The following is a 23,120-nucleotide window of genomic DNA, read 5'->3' on the forward strand; positions in this document are numbered from 1 at the left end:
ACCTCTGATGTTTTACCGTTTCTTTGGAGTCTGTCAATGACCAGGCTTTACTTGTAGACAATTTCCTTTCTGGTAAAAGAAATAGCTCAACATAAATCTTATCAGGTCAAAACTTATAATTTTGGAACCTCTTAGACCATGGAAATTACAATTTGATTTTGTCAATTGTCACACAGAAATTTTAGTCACAAAATAGAAAATTTTAGAACCAAACCAACTTTATACATTATTTTAGAACAGTATATGGCTAAAGAGTATTTGACATAGTTATGGTGGAATCATATATCATAAAAACTTTAACATATTTGCTTAAATATTTCCTTAGCATTTCATTCAATAGATGTCAAGATTATATACTAGTCTAATTAGCTATTAGAATTAGATAGTTGTTAATACAGCTGGCATAAATTTATATCATTTTTTGTACTGATCATCTGACTTGACTATGAGAATTTACCAGAAGGACCAGTGGTATATGAAAGAAAAACTTTTCTTTTTATTTAGATATCAGTTTCCAGTTAAGGTTATATGAATAACCAAGTGCCTTGAGCTAGATTTTAAATCTACCAGATGAGACATTTCTAAATGTCATTTTGTGGAAACTGAGTTAAGTGACTACAACCTCAGAACTTGTTAAGCAGCTATTCCCCCAACCTTTCCCAATGAGCCTATCACCTGCAATATCCAACCTGAATGGAATGTTGGCTTCATAGGTCATTAGTCCAACATAGATCATTTTAATAACCAGACTCAGACTTAGATATAAGGCCAATTTTCAATTTCATGAGATATTTAATGACTAATAGACATGATCAAGAGCACTTTCATCTTTAAGGAATCAAAATATGTAATGTGGCTGTGGCACTTATAATCTTATAGTGGCATCAATGAAAAAAACTCACAACTCATTCCATCAGTTGTTGCACATTAAGGACTGTGCTTAAAAATGAAATATAATAAATAAAAACTTTGGGTATATATTAAAAACAATTCCAAATTGTAGAACTGTCTTTTTTTGGTTTATTTATTTCATATTATTAAAGTAACCTTGTTATAAGAGTAAACATACCCCCCCCCAAGAAGATAAGTAACTTCAAGAAGATGAGGGAGAAAAATAATGTATTTCAGTCTGTGTTCAGATTACAATGGCTCTGTCTCCGGGGTGAGTTTACTTCTTTATCATAAGTCCACCAGAGAAGTTGCTTCAATATTTTCCCCACAGTTGCTATTACAAGCTGTATTTCCCTCCTCTCTATTCCTCCCCACTCTCATTTATTCTGTTATTTCTCTCCTTTCATCATCTCCCTATCCAAAAGTGTGTTGTATCAGAATTCCCTCTCCCACAATCTTCCCTCTCTTTTATGACCTGTTCTCCCCCATTCCCTCTTATCCCATCTCTTTCTTCTCATTTTTCTCTAGAGTAAGACAGATTTCTATACCCTATGAAGTATGTATGTTATTTCCTCTCTGAGCTGTTTTTGATAAGAATGAAGGCTCACTCATTCCTCCTCGCCTTCTCCCATTCCACTCCATGGAAAAAGCTTTTTCTTGACTCTTATGTGAAATACCTTAGCTCCTTCTTCCTCTCCTTTCTCTTCCTCCCAGTACTTTCCTTTATCACCCATTGACTCCATCTTTTCACTACATTATACCATCATATTCATGCTCCTTCTAACAGCTCTTATATATGAGAAAGTTCATGTAAGTTATCAGTATCTTCTTACCATGCAGGAATACAAACATTTAACATCATTAAGTTCCTCATAGTTAGTCATTCTTGTCCACTCCTTCTATAGTTCACCCGAGTCCTGTACATGAAGATCAACTTTCTGTTCAGCTCTGGTTGTTTCAATAGGAAAGTTTGAATGTCCTCTGTTTCATTGAAAGTCCATCTTTTGCCCTGAAAGAGGATGTTCAGTTTTGCTGGGTAGCTGATTCTCAGTTGTAAACCAAGATCTTTTGTCTTCCAGAATATCATATTCCAATCCTACGAGCCCTTAATTTAGATGCTACCAGATCCTCTTTAATCCTGACTATGCACTCGCAGTAGAAAAATTGTTTTGTTTTTTTTTTCTGGCAGCTTTTAGTATTTTCTCTTTGACTTGGCAGTTTTGGAATTTGGCTTTAATATTCCTGGAAATTTTTCTTTTGGTATCACTTTCAGGAGGTGATTGGTGAATTCCCTCAATTTCTATTTTACCCTCTGCTTCTAGGATCTCAGGGCAACTTTACTTTATTATTTCTTGAAAAATGAAGTCTAGGCTTTTTTACTGGGCATGACTTCCAGGTAGCTCAAGAATTTTTAAATTATTTCTTCTGGATCTGTTTAGGCTCTGTGTTTTTTTGGGGGGGAGCATTCCACTGGTACTTTTATTCCTCCAAGGTCTTATGCTCTCTTGCCTGTGCTTTGATATGTAGATGACCCCAGGTGCTCCCCTCTGCCCTGGGGCTGTGAGGAGGGTCCCTGTTATCTTAGTATAGAAGCCCAAACTGCAACCTGAATCTGAGTGTGGGCAAACAGCAGAGTCCTGCCCCAGGGAGAGCAGAGAGATTTCTGCAGTCTCCCCTGACCTCCTTACCATCTGTGGGCTGTGCTCTGGCAGTGCAGGCTGGTTTCCCCCCAATTCTCGCTGTAGGTTCTTTGGCCAGTGCTCCTCACTCCACACTCATTCTGGTGCAGCCAGAATCACTTTTTATATTAACAAATTTTATAGAAAAATATGTTCCAGGATTAACCTTGTTTAAAATAGACATAAACACAAACTATTGCTTTTAAAATCCTTTTATGCAATAAGAACATATTAGGCAACTTTAAAATAATTTCAACATGTGTTTCTGATTTCAAATGAAACCAAATACTCATAAGAAAAATATCAGATTTCCAAGTTTTGTGACATATGAATCATTACTTTTCACTAAACATATTGTTTTCATATTCCAATCTTATTTCTTAGAACAGTCAAAATATCATGTTTTCTTAACTTTGATCTTATAGACATATAGAATTATATATATTTTGTTTTATAAGTTTATTTACTACCCAAATATACTGATATCATTCTCAAAAAAAGAAAATGAAATTCTTCAGGAATGTAAATTACAGAATACAATAAATTAATCACATTAACATAGATCTTAGCTATGCCATGGAAATGGCAACAAATTCAGATAAAAAAAACAGCAAAATCCTTTCTACTTACCATTATTTCAATGCTTTTATCTCATGACAAAATGTTTCACATATAGTAAATTTCCACTTTTACTATCTTGAAAAATAGAAACTTTTCTATAAGAGAGACATATCTAAACAGGTGTACAAGACCCAGGAAAACTCCAAAAGAAACATTTAAAGTCTCACTTTATTATAGTACTTTGAATCTAAAGCATATTTCAAATTGTTCACATTCACTGAGAGCAGAAGACCATTATCAATAAGTCCTCTTCTGTACTGACTTAGAGTATTTATCAGTTATGCTAACGTATTTCTACTAACATGGGGGTTGATCTTATCACTTGGACTCTAAATATACATCTCCAGAACAAAAACCTACATCAAAATAACAAAATCTTCAAGAATGCATTAAGGGGTGGTTAGGTGGCACGGAGGATAGAGCATCAGCCTTGGAGTCAGGACTACCTGGGTTCAAATCTGACCTCAGACACTTAATAATTACCCAGCCGTGTGGCCTTGGGCAAGCCACTTAACCTCATTGCCTTACAAAATCTAAAAAAAAAAAAAACCGAATGCATTAAATAGGTTGGACAAAATAAATTTTAATATGAGATTATTGTATCAAAGTATTTTACAGATTGAAAAATTAAAATCACATACTAAACTTATCTTAAACTAGGTGGAAAAATCTCTTGTTCTTATTCAGCCTTAAAGCAGAAACAAATCTTGAAACCAAACTGATATAAAGTATTTTAATAATGATACATAAGTGGACAGCTAAGTGGCATGGTAGATAGGCCCACCAGCCCTGGAGTCAGGAGGACCTGAGTTCAAATATGACTTTAGACACTTAATAATTAACCTAGCTGTGTGACCTTGGGCAAGTCATTTGACCTCCACTGCCTTGTAGCCCCCCCCCAAAAAGAATGATTCATAAACCCCCAAAAGTCTTTAGGAAACACAAAGTTTCTAAAAAGAGGTGATCACAAAAGCTCAAGGTTTAGTTCATTTAAGTCCAATTAAATTACTCATCACAAAAAATACCTTTCCAAAATATAGTCACATATGAATATGTTCCTAGATAATACAGGCTTGTATATATAAATATATTTTTGATAAAAATAAAGTTATGGAGTACACTCCAATTTTGTACAAAGATTCAACACCAAAAATTCTTGTTAAGTATTTACAACCAGATATTTTTAAAATTCCCTTTTTAAGATTACACAATTTTTTTTTGTATTTCAGTTGGCTATCTTCAGAACTGCCTAAACTGTAAGTAAAATAACCTTAAATAATTTTCCTTTGTATAGAAATACAGATGATAGAGTAATCATAATTTTTTCAAACCTGGTAGGGATTATTCTTTTTAATATGAAGGGGAACACTGCATGGTATGAGGATATATATTATGTGCAAACATGGTTCCAATTGACATGATACTCAGATTGTGAAGATTTGTCATAAAACATCAGCAGTTATCCCAAAGGTTTTATCCTACAAAGACACAATTTAGGGCCAGAAACAGTTATTATTTTAGTTACAATAAACAATAAAGAAAAATACATAAAACATTTATTTCATTTAAATTTTCTTCATTCATTGTGTTTGTTCACAATACAATTTTAAACTCCCAAATGTTTACTTTATAAGACAATCTGTTTTTACTAATAATCCTTTACTAGTATTTCTTAATACCAAAATGTCATGATCACAACTATATATTTTTAAAACTTAAAAATGTCTTAATTTAATTTAATACATTTTTTCTTGCCCCCCCAAATTAAAAGAGATCATGTATGGCTTAATAAAGTTCTTAAATTAGGTAGCTGTTCATTTCTTTTCAGAACTAAAATCCTACCTAAAACAAACTAAATCTGAATTTATAAGCAAACTTAATTACTAATATATATTTTCCTTTTTTCTTCATATATATATATATATATATATATATATATATATATTTCCTTTTTCTTTATGGTGAAATATATATTCCTTTTTAGCCCTATTTAGTCCCATTTTATTGAAACAAACTTTCCTGTTAACAAGGTGGTGGCTAGCTTTAAAAAGTTTCTTATAAATTTTAATCTCAAACACTTTCTGCTAGGTTTATATTCAATTTCCTAAGTGATTTCTAAAGGAAAAGCTTATATTTACAATTTCTAGTTGATGTCAAGTCATTATACCATTATAATAATATCTGTCCTTTATTTTTGGAGAAGGCCATGAGAAGTGATGCCAGGACAAACTCATGAATCGGATTTGAGTGGGGGGGGGGGGTGCTGTGCTAAGTTACCAGCCTCACTTTCTCCTTCAGAGCCATCTGGGACCAAGGCCAGATAGGAATCAGTATGACTGGAGATGGTCCTGGATGTGAAGCAATGAGGGTTAAGTGACTTTCCAAGGTCACACAGGCAGTAAGAGTCAATTGTCTAAGGCTGGTTTCGAACTCCTATCCTCTTGAATCCAAGACCAGTACTCTATCCACTGCACTACCTAGCTGCCCTTCTATACTATTAAAATGCTCTAGCAAAGTGCTAGATCCTGAAATCTTAAACACGATGTCATCCTAAATTAGATGAAAACCTGCTACTGCTTATTAATTTTAAATTAGCTCTTTTAAGCATTTAAATACCATACTTTCATAGCTTTCATTTCATTTAGACTGGGGCTAAAAATGAACTCAGTTGTCAGTGGGTTTTATTTTTCCCAAATGTTGTCAAATAGAGTCTTAGATCAATAATTTAGCATTCTAAATTTTATATATATATGTGTGTGTGTGTGTGTGTGTGTGTGTGTGTATACATATATACACACACATTCATATACATCTACATATATATATATATATATATATATATATATATATATATATATATATATATATATTAGAACAGTTAATATCAGGAATAGAATTTTCAACTTCCACCCTTTATTCCTAAACCAAAGGTTTGATTACTCCCTGAAAACTCCCCAGTGTTGTGATCACATTCACAATACTAGGATTTCAACCTACCCCAAACAAGTGCACATCCTAAACCATTTCAAATATGGGTGCCACCTTCCCAGAAAGACTTCACAGCTTATATTTTTGATTTGCAGTTCTCATGAGATATATTTATATAGATGTATATATATATATATATATATATATATATACATACATACATATATAGATCTATATAATTTTTTAATTCACTCTAAAATAAAATCACAAAAATCATCATATTATATTCAAATTTTGTCAAAATCTGACAAACTTCTCACAAAAACAGCAACCCAGAAATTTCAGGTCACTTCCTGTCTTTTATGGTGAGGATCAAGATATTTTCCCAGATTTAAAATGGGATTTTTAAATTGGATGGAATTTTCGTATGTAATTTTCAGCAAAATTTCAAATTTCCATGATATATCTTTCAATTCAACAGAACATTTTACATTTTTTAACTTCTATAATCTTCAAAATAGCCAATCAAAAGCCCAAATGCCTATTATAAATTTTCTTGAAACAAACTTTGAGTTTCAAAATAGCAGCTAACATACACTATCTTATTTTAGATTTCAGAAAGAATGAGGTGAGAGAATGAGGAGAAAAGCCTCCAAATGAGATAAGAGAAAGCTGTGTTGCTGGATTTTTAGAGCAAGTTTTATCAAAGAATGAGCCATGAGGTTATACCCAAATTGGATCTCAGAATAAGAAAAAACAGACTCTCTTCCTTCAAAATTTCAATTTCTGGATTAAAATAATCCTTGGCACCTGAATTGCAGATTTCAAAAGAGAAATTTTAATTCTCTCTCATTTTCTCAGTTGGAAAATAATAGGAGAGAAAAATGATTGGGGCCTCAAAGACACTCCCCAGGGCACTAGAGTGAAAATAAAATTGAAGCAGATTTGACCAATTAGGACAGAGAAAATTTAATAGACAACTAACAATCAATCAAGGCACAGGAAAAAAAACCCAACCAAAAAACTGAAGTAGAAACAGATTTTTTAAGAGAGCAAAGAGAATTTAAAAAAACTCACCATCTACTAGCCATCAATATCTCTGAGGGAGAAAGGGGCAAGGATTCTGAGAGCCTGCCTAGGCATTCCCTGCTCCTTAGGTTGGTGTGAGTTAAATGTATTGTTTGCTTTATGTGAAGGTGGAGGGGGAGGCAATTGACTGGGGTCCACATGAATAAATTCCATCTCTATGTTCTCATTCTAAACTCTAATATTATTTAATAATAGAAATAACAGTATTAAGAAAAAAATAAACACAGATAACTGAACATACATCCAAAAAAGGGAGGTTACCTGAACATAGTTTCATATATTGGATGTCAGAGGCACACACCCCAAAAATAGCAATACATATCCAGAGTGTATCTGAAAATATCATAGGGTGCCAAAGACCACAGTGGTACCAGATGCTAAAAAGAGAAAATTCCTTCTCAAAAAAAGGTCAAAATTTCCATGAAAGACACAGAGACAAGTTCCATAGAATATTTCAGCTTGAACCAAAGCAAAAATTCATATGTCCCACAACATATTTTTGCTCTCTATGTCTTCCTATAACTTTTGTAGCTTCTCCTCTAAGAATTTGAATGCCATACCACTTGGTAGCTATAGGTTTAGTATTGATATTACTTCATTGTCTATGGTACCTTTTAGGAAAATGTAATTCCCTTCTTTATTCCTTTTAATGAGATTTATTCCTGCTTTTGCTTTGTCTAAGATAGGATTGCTACTCCTGCTTTTTTCACTTCAGTCAAAGCATAGAATATTCTGCTCTAGTCTTTTGCCTTTACTCTATGTATATCTCTTTCCTTCAGATGTTTTTCTTTTAAACAATATCTCGTAGAATTCTAGTTTTTAATTTACTCTACTATCTACATCTATTTAATGGGAGAGTTTATCCCATTCACTTTCACAGTTATCATTACTAACTGTATTACTCCCCATTCTATCTTTTCTCTGATTGTACTTTTCCTTTTCCTTTTCCCTTATTTCTCCTCACCAGTGTTTTGTTTTTGACCATGGCTTCATTTAATATACCCTCCCTTCTATCAGCTACCTTTTCCTTTTCTACCCTGTTTTAATTCTCTATTTCCCTCTCCTTTCTATTAGCCTCTTCTTTCTTTATTTTACTCCTTTCCCCTCCTAATTCTTTGTAAGGTGCAATAAATTTCTAAATTCAGCATAGTGTAAATGTTTTACTCTCTTTGAGCCAAATCCAATGAGAGTAAGATCCAAGCAATTCTCAGCCACCTCCTTTCTTTCCCAATATTGTAATAGGTCCTTTGGTCCTTTTCATGTAAAGTACTTTACCCTATTTTTCCTGCCCTTTCCCCTTTTCTAGTAAAATACTTTTCTTCATGCCTTAATTTTTTTTTTGTATCATTACAGCAAAGTCAATTAATGCCCATATACTTGTCTAAGATAGAATTCTCAAGAATTTCAAGTATCATCTTCCCATATAGGGATATAAACAGATTCATTTTATTGAATAACATTGAAATAGTTAATAATTTAACAATAATTAACAATAACATAAAATATTTGAAGATTGAATTTTCTGTTCAACTCTGGTCTTTTCATCAGAAAAGTTTGAAGCTCATCTGTTTCATTGAATGTTCATCTTTACCACTGAAAGAATATGTTCAGTTTTGCTGGATAGTTGATTCTTGGTTGTAAGTCAAGCCTCTTTGACCTCTGGAATATTTTATTGTAGGTCTTTTGATCCTTTAATATTGATGCTGCCAAATCCTGCATAATCCTTACTGTTTCTTGTTGATATTTGCATTGTTTCTTTCTGATTGCCTGCAGTATTTTCTCCTTGACCTGATAATTCTGGAATTTGATTATGATATTCCTTGTGAAGTACAATATCAATATTTGTGTAATCCCTGTATAGAAGGAGTCCTTGACACCTTTCTGGGCCCCAAGAACTTCCTCAGAAATACAACTTTGGCTAGGTGCCTTTGGGTCTGCAAATAATCTGACAGGATCTGGGGGTCACAGATATACCAGAAATTTGTCTAAGATTCACAAAGCACCCTTGTTAGCCTAATTATCTTGCTGTATATGTAAAATTCCTGCTTCCCCTTCCCCCAGATATGACTGGCACCATAAGATAGTAAATTTTCACTCCCTTAAACCTGTGGGAAAGTCATTAATATGTGACTCCTTCCATCTCAGGAAACATGCTTAGACATGACACAAAGATCCTGACCCTTGCCCACTCTGTCTAGCCCCCCTATCTATACTGAGCCATATGTTCACATATGTCTGTAGTAGCATGACAATATTTAACTGCTGTCTTTGCTTCTGTATCCTGCTTGCTCTCAGTACCCCTCCTCCCTGGAAACACTATAAAAACCTTATCCCCTGAACACTCAGGTACTGTCTGATTTGGGTACTCTTCATCCTCAGGCAGTCCCCAGGAAATTAAAGATCTCCAAACTTAACAAATTTTGGTCTTGGTCTTACTCTTTGGGTTCAGCACTTGGAGTTTTCTTTTGGGGTCTCTTTTAAGAGGTGATTGGTGGATTCTTTCAAGTAATATTTTATCCTTTGGTTCTACAATATCAGGGCAGTTTTCCTTGATAATTTCTTAAATGATGTTGCCTATGTTCCTTTTTTTTGATCATAGATTTTATGTAGTCCAAAAATTCTTAAATTATCCCTCCTAGAATGATTTTCAGGTCAGTTGTTTTCCCAATGATGTATTTTAAATTTTCTTCTACTCTTTTTCATTCTTTTGGTTTTGATTAACTGATTCTTGATGTCTCATTAAGTCAGTTTCCAGTTGCCTATCCTAGTTTTTAAGGAATTATTTTCTTTAGCTTTTGAATATCTTTTTTCATTTGGCTGATTGCATTTTTAATTTTAAATTTAATTTTTACAATTACATGCAAAGGTAGTTTAAAACATTCATCCATTTGTTAGTTAAAGAGTTCCACAATTTTCTAATATCCTTCCTTTGCTTCCCTTTCTACATGGTGGTAAACAATCTGATAAAGTTGTACATGTACAATCATGTTTTACATATTTCTATATTAGTCATGTTGTAAAAGAGAAATTAGAGCTAAGGAGGAAAACCCCCATGAGGAAGAAAGAAGAAAAAAACCCATAAGGTTTTAAAAACTTAGCATATTATGCTTTGCTCTACATTCAGACTTTATAGTTTTTTCTTTAAATGTGAATGGCATTTTCCATAATGGTCTCTCAGGATTATCCTTGATCACAGAACTACTGGGAAGAGATGCATTCTTCATAGTTAGTCATCTCACTATTCTTAATATATACAATGTTCTCTGGGTTCTTCTCATTTCACTCTGAATCAGTTCATGCAAGTCTTTCCATGTTTTTCTAAAGTTCAGCTGCTCATATCTTACAGAACAATAGTACTCCATAATATTCATATTTCATAATTTATTCAAACTTTCCCCAATTTATGGAAAGTGGATCAGTGGATTAGATTAGGTACAAAAGAAACAGTAGTAAATGACTACAGTAATCCACTGTTTGATAAGCCCAAAGATATTAACTTCTGAATAATAGCTTGCTATTTAACCAAAACTGCTGGGGGAAAACTGGAAAATAGTAGGGCAATATACATATACCAAAATAAAGTTGAAATAGAGATAGAATTTAGACATAAAGGGTGATACTATACACCAATTAAAATAGCAATGCTTACTCTATCTCTTGGATCTATGGGGAGGATAGAAGTTTATGACAAACAAGGAATAGAGAACATTATACATTGGAAAATAGATTATTTTGACTGTATAAAATTAAAAAGTTTTTTGCAGAAGTCTGGGAAACAATTTTCACAGCTAGTGTTACTGATAAAGGACTTATTTCTAAAATACATAGAGAACTGAATCAAATTTATAAGATTACAAGTCATTCTCCACTTGATAAATGATCAAAGGATATAAATAAATTTTTCAGATGAAGAAATTAAAGCTATTCATATTCATATAAAAATGCTCCAAATAATTATTGATTAGAGAAATGTGGATTAAAGCAATTTTAAGGTAACCTGATTCCTATCAGATTGGCTAAGATGTCAAAACAGGGAAATGATTAATTTTGGAGAGGATGTGGAAAAATTGGGACAATAATGTACTATTGGTCGAGTTGTGAACTGTTCCAACCATTTTGGAGAGCAATAAAACTGTGCATACCATTTGATCCAATAATACCACTATTATGTTTCGCAAAAAGATCATAAGAAAGGGTTAAAAAAAACTATATGGACAAAAATATTTATAGCAGTTCTTTTCTTGTAGTGGCAAAGAATTAGAAATTGAGCAGATGCCCATCAGTTGGGTTATGGTTTAAAAAAAGTGTCGTATATGAATGTTACAGTCTTATTGTTCTGTAAGAAATCAATTATATTTTTAAAGAAGTTGCTTTATTTTTTCATTTGCCCTATTGTATTTTTAAAGGGATTTTCTTTAATCAATATTTGTGCTTTTTCCAAATTGTTGATTTTCTTTTGAATTTCTTTTCTCAATTTGTCTACTTGGATTTTTAAAATCTTTTTAGAGTTTTTCCAAGAGGTCTTTTTTGGGCTTGAGACCAGTTCACATTCCCCTCTGGAGCTTCTCATGTAGTGCCTATTCTGCTGTCCACTTCTAAGATGGTGTGATCATTCTTATTGTCATAGTGTCTCTCTAGTTTCACGGCTTTCCTCTGATTTTTCTTACACTATTTGAACTCTGTTCCTGGGCCACAGGGGCACTGTCTCAAGTATCTTATGTCAGGATTGGTGCCTGCTCTCAAGGTGCCTTTCCCTCTTTGGGTCTCCAACACTAGTATTTTACTCCCTGGGTTTGGAGTCCTGCCAGATGGACTGCTGTGTTGTTGGCTTACTGAGGTGGGATCCAGGGTATCTTAAGCTGGAAAATGCTCCACTCTGTCTTTTTATGTGTTCTGTTAATCCAGAACTTGTTTAGAGACTTAATTAAATGCTGTTTTTGAGGGAAACTAAGAAGAGCTGAGGGAAATTCTTGTCCTTTTACAGCCACATTGGTTCCACTCCCAGAGATAATTCATTTTTGTTTATATTTGTTTTTTCTTTTGGAAAGGTGGTAGGGTTAAGTGACTTGCCCAAGGTCACACAGCTAGGTAATTATTAAGTGTCTGAGATCAGATTTGAACTCAGGTCTTCCTGACTCCAGGGATAGTGCTCTATCCACTGCACCATCTAGCTGCCCCAACATTCATTTTTGCAAAGTTTTCTCCTTCCAATCCTTTCATTCCCCAATTCTAGAATGGCAAGTAATCTTATATACCATTATAGGTTATACCATTACATATATAATGGTCTTACACATATTTCTGTATTAGTCAATCTGTGAAAGAAAAATCAGAACATAAAGAAGAAAAAACAAAATTAAAAAGGTAAAAATAATATGTTTTGATTTCTATTCAGATTCCATAGTTATTATTCTGAATTTGGACAGCATTGTCCATTGCTGATCATTTAAAATTGTCTTTGATTACTATTTTTCTGAGAAGAGCAAAGTCCATCATAGCTGATCATCACACAATGTTGTTGTTAAAATGTATAATATTTACCTAGTTCTGCTCATGTGATTCAGCTTCAGTTCATGTAAGATTCTCCAGGTTTTTCTGAAATATGCTTGCACATTGTTTCTTACAAATCAGTAATATTCCTTTATATTCATATGAAACAGTCATAACTCAATCAATAGGCATCCCCTCTATTTCCAATTCTTTGGTACCAGAAAAAGAGCTGCTATGAATGTTTTCTGCTGATCTTCAGAATTTCGCATGGAAACTGATGATGGGAAAATTTGTGGGATGTTAAGGGCTATTGTGATCGCTGAATGGCATAAACTACTAGAAATGTTTTAATAACCCTAAAATCCTATAAATATGCTAGCAATTCTTAGTGATTCTGGTCCCTCTTCCTATCCCCTCCTACAGATCTTGTCCATTTTTTTCCTTCTTCAAACCAGTGATATGATTTTATAATTACATAGAGTTTTGGTACCCATACAAGTAAATACTTTTTCTACATTTCATCATCTTGGAAAGTTGCCTAGGGCATTGCATGGTGATGTGTCACATGGGCAGTAAGGGTCAGGGACAGGGCATGCAAACACACAGCCAAGTAGGGGTGAGGGGCAGGAGTTGAACTGACCCAGAGTAGAATCTTTTCAGAATACAAAACTTTCTTTCTCCAAGACATTTTTCATGAGAAATCACATAAACAGCAGCATTCATTTTCATGCATATTTTTAAAGAATCAGGCTGACCAGACATGGTGCTGCCTTACTGGGGACCCTAGGATATTTTGATTGCTTAGCATGTCCCTCTTTTTGCAACCTTGGGAACATCTCCAAACCTGTAGAAGAAATGAACAGAGTACTGTGAGTCACCACCACTATTTAAAAAATCTAGACCTTGTAGTGAGAAAGAAAACTGCTCAAAAAGTCATCATTAAAAGATACAATAGAACATTAAACTAGGAAGGAACCTTAAAACACAGAATGTACAAGTTAAAAGCAACCTTAGAACAAAGAACATCACAATGTCAGCTCTTCCATGGATAGTCAAGGTTTCTTTTTAAAAGAAACTTTTTTTTAAACTGAAATCAGCCTCTTTATATTTCCTGTGCCATTTCAGAATTTTGGATAAGCAGAACAAAGCATATTCTTTCTACCTCAATTATCCTTCCCTTATTGAAAGGTAGTGATTTCATATCCCCTTCCCCATGCTTTTCACTCTTACTCTATTCTCTCAGTAAACATATCTAGAGCTTACAAACAATTTCGAAGATTAGTCTTTTCTCTCTGGATAAGCCAGGTGGTATAGTAGATAGAGGTAGGGAGCCTGGCTTGAGGACCTGAGTTCAAATCTAACCTCAGTCACTCACAAGCTATGTAACCTTACACGAGTATATCTTAATCTCTGTTCTATTTTCCTCATCTTCCAAATTGTAGCCTTTCCACTGGAGGTTATTGTGAGGATCAAATGAGGTAACAACTGTATAGTCTTTAGCATTATTACCTAGTACACTGTAGGTGCTATATATGATTATTTTTAAGGGCCTCTGAGTCCCTCTAACCTCCCCTGACCTCTCTTCTCCCAGTACTTCTAGATTCCACATGAATTAAATCCACTGCTATGTTAGGATCCTAGTCCCCTTCAGTTTAATATCCTTAATTATTGCTTCTGTGCTTCATATTGTCTACCTTTTTTTAAAAAAGAAAAAAATGTTACTTTGAAAACAACATTTGACATCATTACAACCAAATTTTTTTAGGGACTATAAATTACTTACTCTTGATGCTTAATATATTACAACGTTTTCACCACCATGAATTTGGAGAACCAGGTTAATCAGGAAAAATCTAGCTAAGAGTTCTTTTTTTTTGCAAAGTAATAGAGTTAAATGACTTGCCCAAGGTCATACAGTCAGGTAATTATTAAATGTTTGAGACCAAATTGTGAACTCGGGTCTTCCTGACTCCAGGGCCAGTGTTCTATCTACTGCCCCACCTAGTTGCCTCTAGCTAAGAGGTCTTAACTTGGGGTCTGTGAAATTTTCTTTATATTTTGTTGACTATTTCCATTTCCATTGCAATCTTTTTTTTTTTTTTTTTGCCTTTTAAAACATGATTCTGAGAAGAGTTCCACCAGATTGCTAAAGGGATTAATGGCACAAAAGAAATTAAGAAGCTTTGTAGAAAAGACAGCAGAACTTCTCTAGAGGTTCTAGTGAATAGGAAAATAAATGTTTAAGCTTTGTGTTGTAAGGTTATTTCTAACTCTTACAATCTGGGCTCAATGAGTTTATGATTTTATCTTGGAACCTGGTGGATTTCCAAAAAAAAAAGTGGTCACATTTTTTTTTGTTTGTTTATTGCTCCCTTCCCCCATGGGAAAATACCAAATGATTCCAAATTCACCTTAGCAAGATATTTAAATGTATTTAAACCATAAGTCACTTATGGAAAGGTCTTAAGATACCAAGTCAGGCCCAGGAAATGGGGAGGGGTCTTAATCCCTCACACTGAGATTCACAGGTCTGAGACCAACACAGGCTAGGGGGTTTCACAACTCTCCCAATCCTCAATAAGAAGGAGATATCTGATGGGGGAAAAATTAAGGTAAAATTACAGGATAATTTGGAAATGTGTCCTTATGAGGAAGAAATTTAAGTTTTAATCCTCATTCTCAGTTTTAGCCCTCAGATACTGTAGTTTCATTAGGTACAGTCCTACCTTTGCCCTTTCATCATCATACCTTTGGTATGGAAAATCTTCCCATTTTCTTGAGTTGGTCCAAATTATATTCATCCTTCAAGTATGACTTTTTCTATCTCATTTTTTTCCTTCAAAATTCTCTGACATCTCCTTCCTTTGATTTCTTTTATTGTAATTATCCTTCAGTCATTTCAATCCTTCCTGACCCTTTATGACTCCATCTGGGTTTTTTTTTTTTGGCAAACAGATTGGTCCTCTTTGAGAATGAAGAAAGAATAATAAATGAAGTGATTTGTCATTTCCTTTTTCAACTCATTTTACAGATGACAAAATTGAGGCAAAAAGGATCAAGTGACTTGACCTGAGACACCCAGCTAGTAAGTGTCTAAGGTCAGATTTGCTAGTCCTTGGCAAAGAGCAGTAAATAGTAGATTGTGGATCAGATGTGCATTAGAGTTGTTTTGCTAATGATCCATGTAAACTTGGGCAAGTAAATTGTCTTCCTTGAAATTCCATTTCTTCTTTTTTAAAATACGCTAGCTGGCCTCGTAATCTATTAGATTCCTTCCAGAACTGATGTTCTACATTTTGAGGAGCCTTTTAGAATTGATGCAATTAAATTTAACAAGCATTTATTGAGCTCTGGCTGTATGCTAGGCATTAGGGACAAAGAAAATAAAATGAAACAAAAATAAAACAATCCTTGCCTTCAGGGAGCTTAATCTAGTTGATTGAACTCAGTAAGCAAAAGTAAATGGTTATGGGAATGGAAAGGACGAGTCAGCAACTGGGAGCATTTGGAAGCATCACTTTCATGTAGAAGGTGGTAAATGAAAAAGAACCTTGATGGAGCCAGGGAGTCTAGGAGGCAAAACTGTGGAGGGATGGCCTCCTATGCAAAAGCACAAGGAGAAAATGGAATTTTATATGTAGTCAATCAGCCTGACTGAGATGAAGAATGCATGAAGGAGATTACATAATAATGAATCTTGGGATACTCATGACGTTTCTTTTTTTTTCCCACATGATGTTTCTTAACCCTTCTGATCTTTTAGTATTTCAAGTGAATGTGTCTGGTGTCTCTAGGGAATGTTGAGAACCCTTGAGGAAAGGAGTACACCAAATTGTGGCCAGAGAATATGGTGACAGAGGAGAATCAGAATTGTGATCCATGAGTGTTGGCTTAGAGGCCACGCTATAACCCTTAGGTCCTTAAGGCTCTCCTCTGGGTAACAGTCAGGATGCTACTAAGAGAATTATAGAACCCAAACCTCTCTCTCTAGTCTTGAGTTTAGGCAAGAACAATTAGAGATCATCTGTTCCAAATATTCCATTTGATAGAAGGGAAAAAAACCTAAGCTTATAGAGGGAAAGTGACCTGCTCAAGATCATGAAGCAAGTTATTTGCTGAGTTAGGATTTAATCCCAAGTTTCCTGGTTCTGAGATCAGGATTGTTCCCCCTTGTATTAACGGTTGGAAAATTTATTCAATGTTACTCTTGATGAGAGACTCATTATCAGCTGTATTCTTCTTTGACATGATTGTAGTGGTGACTCAGTTTATATCATCTCTACTCCTCTCACTGTCCATTTGAACCAGCTAATTTTGTGGAACTTGTCCACATCTAGACAAATATAAGTAATGAGAGGTCTCATTGGTCTCATTGAATAGTAGAAAGAGTACTGAATCAAGTGCTTGTAGCCTTAGGGATAAATTCCATTTGTACAAGTTTTTTTTTTTTACCTGGGAGACCTTGGGCAAATCTCATAATCTTTGAAGGTTTTGGAAAAGATCAGAGATTTTTTTTTGTCATGTATTAAATGTGTGTGTGTGTGTGTGTGTGTGTGTGTGTGTGAGAGAGAGAGAGAGAGAGAGAGAGAGAGAGAGAAAGAGAGACAGAGACAGAGACAGAGAGACAGAGTCAGAGGGATAAAAAAAATAGAGACAGATCATGATAGAGCCAGAGAGATATAGATAGAGAGATACTGAGTGAAAGAGGTGAGAAGAGAGAGAGAGAGATTAACCTTTCTGGCAATTTTGTGAAGCCTATACACCCCTTTTAAGCTTGTTGCCTGCCTTCAAAAACTGAAGAAAATGAGAAATGTCAGTTTGAGATTAGTGAAAGTAAAGATGTATTTTTTTTCTATTTTAATTCATGGATCCCATGAAGTTTTTGCACTAACTCAACCTGGGACCTCCCGATTACCTGAACTAGATTATCCCTAAGGACCCCTCAAATTCCCAGTTGTAGGAAATTAACACATTTATTTGTATAATGTTGTCTATAAAGAAAGTCATGTTGGCACTAACCTATTTAGGTAACACATAATGCATTCAGTGGCATAAGTCTTTCCATCAGAGCCACAGACAGGGTCATATTCTCTTGTGCATCCACTCTCAGGGTCAGGGCATTTAGCCTAGAAGAACAGTAAATCAGATTTATTCTCCTATTGTGTAACAGAAATTCAGATACTCAGAACTAATTCAGCACTGAAGACACAAAGAGAGGTAAAAGACAGTTACTGCCCTCAAGGGGTAGGGAGACAAGGCTGCTATGATGGAGATAACACACAAACAATTATATATAGCTAGGTGTCACAGAGGATAGTATACCAGAGTCAGGAAGATGAAGTCAAATCCAGCCTGTGACACTTATTAGTTGTATAACCTTGGACAAGTCACTTAACGGTGCCTTAGTTTTTTAATTTGTAAAATGAAATAATAAATCCTGCCAGTATCTTTAACAAGAAAACCCCTAAAAGGAGTCACAAAGAGTCAGACATGACTGAAAATGTCTCAACAACAATAAATTATATTCATTATATAATGAATCCAGATATACATATGTTCAGTATAATGACATAAAGAATATATTGGTAGTAATCAATAGGGTCCTGAATTAGAATTTAAGGGGGTTTGGGAGGGCCTTCCTATAGAAGATGGGATTCTAGCTGGAACTGGTAGTTCACAGGGATCTATACCTGATAAAATATCATCTGGTATCTGCATGAATATATCTACTGTGCTTATGGATCCCTATAGGAAAGACGATCCACTCACAGAAGGTTGCCATGTTGTAGATCTTCTCTGATAATGGTTGACCACCATGGTGAGGTCAGTCTAGTTCTTTGCCTTTGGTATGTTTCCTATTGAGTAATACCTCCAAAATGTTCTATCTGGCATTCCCCAGGCTCTCTATTCCTTGTTCCAGAACCTCTATATCTTTACAAAGGATGCTCCTATACTCTGAAATGTCCTCCCTTCTTACCCCATTTTGATATCTCTACCTCCTTTCAAGGTTATACTCAAGTTGGATGAGAACTTCACTGACCTCTTCTTCTTTAATCTGCCTCATATTCACATTGAATGCATCCTGGAGTTACTTAGCTGTGTAAGGTAGAATAGAAACCCTTTGAGGGTAGGGATTGTTTTTATTTTCATCTTTGAATTCCCATGGCCTAATACAGTGCCTGACCCTTTTTTTGTGGATTGGAAGGAACTTACAATTTCATTGGTCTATGGACTTCTTGGAGAGGAAGCAATACCCTTTTCTCTTGCAGATATATGCCTGTTTTATACTAATCAATGATAATATTTGTTTACAGGGGTTACCACAAGGTAAAGTGACTTGCTCAGAGTCATATAGAATGATAGATACTGACTTGAACCCAGGTCTTCTTAACTGCAAGGCCTGCTCTCTATTCATATGCCATGTTCTTCTTACCCAGCACATGGAAAGCACTCAATAAAAGATTATTGAACTGAATTGAATTGTTGAGGCTCTGAGAAGAATCAAATGACTTATGTTTATGTTTCACTTTGGCCATGTGACCTTGGACAAGTTGCTTGACATATTAATGAAATCTCAGAATTGGAAAAATTCTCAGAATAGATATAATTCAATAATTCCCTTTTTTGTTTTTACAAGGCAGTGGGGTTAAGTGACTTGCCCAAGGTCACACAGATAGGCAATTATTATGTGTCTGAGGCCAGATTTGAACTTAGGTCCTCCTGACTCCAGGGCTGGTACTCTATCCATTGTACCAACTAGCTGCCCCTATTTCAATAATTTTAAAAGAGAATCTCTGCTCCAAAATTCCAAAATGGGTCTTCTAACTTCTGCTCAACTGCTTCCATTGAAGTGAGCTCTCTACCTCCCAAGGAAGATTATTTCCCTTTAGGACAATTCTAATGATAAATTTTCCATCTTTAGATTGAGTTAAAATAAGCTTTTAAAAGGTATTCTTTGTTAATTTTTGTTTCTATTTGCTGGGACTGAGCAAAAGCAGGTGAATCAATTTATTTTTTTTTATTTAATGTGGTGAATCAGTTTCTAAATGATAACTCTTCAGCAGTCATGTTTAATTTAAATCTACTCTTTCCCAAGCTAACATTTATTAAATACTTTAAAAGATATTCATAGGATATAATCTTCTGTCCCATGATGAGCCTCATTAATTCTTCCTTTTTTTTTGTTGCGGTATAGCAATGCCCTTCCAATATAATACATGTTGCTCATAATGGAATTTAATATATGCTGTAGATGGGGTCTGATCAGAGCAGAGTGAATTAGGACTATCACTCCTCTTGTTCTGGACATGATTCTTTTTTAATGTCACTTAGAATCACATTAGGCTAACCCCCTTGATCTTACTTCCCAATCTATAAATTAAAAGGTTGGAATAAGTAGACTTCCATGTAGTTTCCAACTTAAATTCAATAACACTCCTTCTTTGAATTTTAGTTTCCTCTTCTATAAAATGGGGAAAATAACCCATGCTTTCACTTCCTTGAAGACTGTGGTGAAGTTCAAATGAAAGAATTTACTCCAATCACAATGCAAAGTGTAAAACACTATAGAAATGGGGACATTGATTGAAATATACTCCATGGCGGGCAACTAGGTAGCACAGTAGATAGAGCACTGGCCCTGGAATCTGGAGGACCTGAGTTCAAATCTGGCCTCAGACACTTAATAATTGTCTAGCTAAGTGACCTTGGGCAAGTCATTTAACCCCATTGCCTTAAATAAATTTTTTTAAAAAAGAAATATATTCCATGCTTATGAAACTAGATCAGTGGAGGGAAGTCTAGTAGTAAGTTATCTTACAGTTGATAGGGAGATAAATGCCCCAGAGAATGCTCTGGGTCCCATAGTTTGAGAGCCCCTATCCCTTTTGGAGAAACTTCCCTGAACATTTCTTTTTGTTTCATTTTTTAAAAAATCAACAAGTAGATTTTCTCAGTCACAAAAGATAATGAACTGATCATTGGTAAGAAAAAGAAGACAATCACTGAAGTTTGCTTCATCACACATAATGTCACTGAATGTTTCAACAGGAGAGCTAGGAGAGATTTTAGAACAAATATTGTAGAACACTCAGAGATGCAGGGAATTTTAGAACACAGAAAACAGAACGTTAGAGCTAGAAGTCTACTTAAAACATAGAACATGGAACATCAAAGCTGGAAGAGAACCCAGAACCTAGGACCCGGAATATCAAAGCACAGAGTATCAAATGTTAGAGCTGGAAGGGACCTCAGAACATAGACACATGTAATGTCAGAGAGCATCTTGTTCCATCTCTTAATTTAACTTCTGAAGGAAGCTGAGGCCCAGAAAGAGGAAGTGACTTATCCAGGGCCCAGAAATTTTGATCTTAGGTAAAAGAATCATACCATTCTGGTACTGAATGCTGAAAGGATTGTATGAATTAATGATCCCTTCAGCATGACATGGGAGATTTGTTAAAATGATAAAGAGAAGTTCTACTTACATCTTGGATTTCAGCCTGTGCAGTATCTAGGAAACAAATTTTTTAAAAGTTATGTTTTTCTTATATAAAAAGCATTTATTTAGGGGATGGGGAGTTAGAATCCATTCAGATTACAGCCCCAGCCTCTCCACCCACCCCTCTCTATCTCTGCAGTCTGCCTGACGCCATCGTATCGGTCTTCCAACAAATGCCAGCCCTCTGAAATATGGCAGAATCAAAGTCCAGTTAACTGAATAGGACATAGATGTTTATATATCCATTATTTCACATACAAATCCTTGGTTCTGAGAATCAGAACACCAGGGGCTTAATCCTCACTATGCTACTCAATCACTGAGACTTTGCACAAGTCTCATTCCATCATTGCATTTCACTTTCAGTTAAATTAGATAATCTAAGGGTTCCCATCCAGTCTGACCTTTAATGTTTCATATTCAAAGGTCATTTTCAACTCTAACAGTCTGTATTCTACATCCTGGCTTCTATATTCTTCTTCTAGTTTAACCAAGGTTCAATGAAATTCTATAATGTTGGAGAACTGGAATGGAGTACACATTCAATAAGATAAGAGACCTCCCCAAGAAAAAAAGATACAAATATATTGCCATGCATAATACTGTGGGGAAGATCAATACTTCTTGAAGGAATGTGGTTTTGGAACTGGTATTTTGACCAGTACCTATAGGAAGGCAGAGTATTTCAAACAAAGAAAACTGAATAGTCCTAGAAATGAGTGTTCCTGGTTTGTATGGATAATCATTTCTCTCTCAAAGATTACTAATAATCCCCAAACTGCTAAATTCAATGTCCTTTTCTCAGTCCTCATCCAACTTTATCTCTTTTTCAAACTTTCTTTTTTATTTTTTATTTTATTGTTTTTAGAATTTTGCAAGGTAAATGGGGTTAAGTGGCTTGCCCAAGGCCACACAGCTAGATAATTATTAAGTGTCTGAGGCTGGATTTAAACTCAGGTACTCTTTACTCCAGGGCTGGTGCTCTATCCACTGCGCTACCTAGCTGCCCCTAGCCACCCCTTTTTCAAACTTTCAGTGCTACTCCCAGACATTCTTTCCTCTATGGGTTTCCATGGCCCTCCTTTCTCCTGCTTTTCAGTCTTCCTGTTTGACTCCATCACAATCTGCTTTGTTGACTCATCATTCACATCCTGAACACTTTGAACAGGCAGACCCCAGGGCTTTGACATGGGCTCTCTCCTCTTCCCTCTCTATAACCTCTGTCTTAATGACTTGACCAGCTTCTATAGATCCAGTGTCATCTCATTGCAGATAACTCAGAAAGCTACATAGTCAGCCCTCATGTCTTTTTTGAGCTCTAATTCTATATCATGGACTGTCCACTGGATGGACACCTCATATCTTAAGAATCCAAAATGAAAACTCATCACATTCTCTCTCAAATCGCTTTGCCTCCTAATGTCCTTATTTCTATCAAGATATCCACCATACCTCAAAGCTACTAGATTCACAATCTGAGAGTCATCCTAGATTTTCTTTTATTAAACCATTAATTTTATCTACATAATAGGTTTGGAGACAGAGATCAAATAGCCATGAACAAGTCTGTTTTTCAGGACACTCCCTATGACAAAGCAATATTCAATTATACATTTTTTTTAGGTTTTTTTTTTTTTTTTTTTGTAAGGCAAACAGCGTTAAGTAGCTTGCCCAAGGCCACACAGCTAGGTAATTATTAAGTGTCTGAGACCGAATTTGAACCCAGGTACTCCTGACTCCGAGGCCAGTGCTTTATCCACTATACCACCTAGCTGCCCTGCAATTATACATTTTCCCCAGAATCAGAACCTTACGTTCTCAGATCAGGGTTATCTTAGAATTCTAAAACCACTGAATCTTAGAATCAAAATCTTAAAAAAAACTGCATGGTTGAATATTATAATATGAAAATTGGATTTTTA

The sequence above is a fragment of the Macrotis lagotis genome, chromosome 1 (assembly GCF_037893015.1).
Source record: "Macrotis lagotis isolate mMagLag1 chromosome 1, bilby.v1.9.chrom.fasta, whole genome shotgun sequence".
Taxonomy (NCBI): Eukaryota; Metazoa; Chordata; class Mammalia; order Peramelemorphia; family Peramelidae; genus Macrotis; species Macrotis lagotis.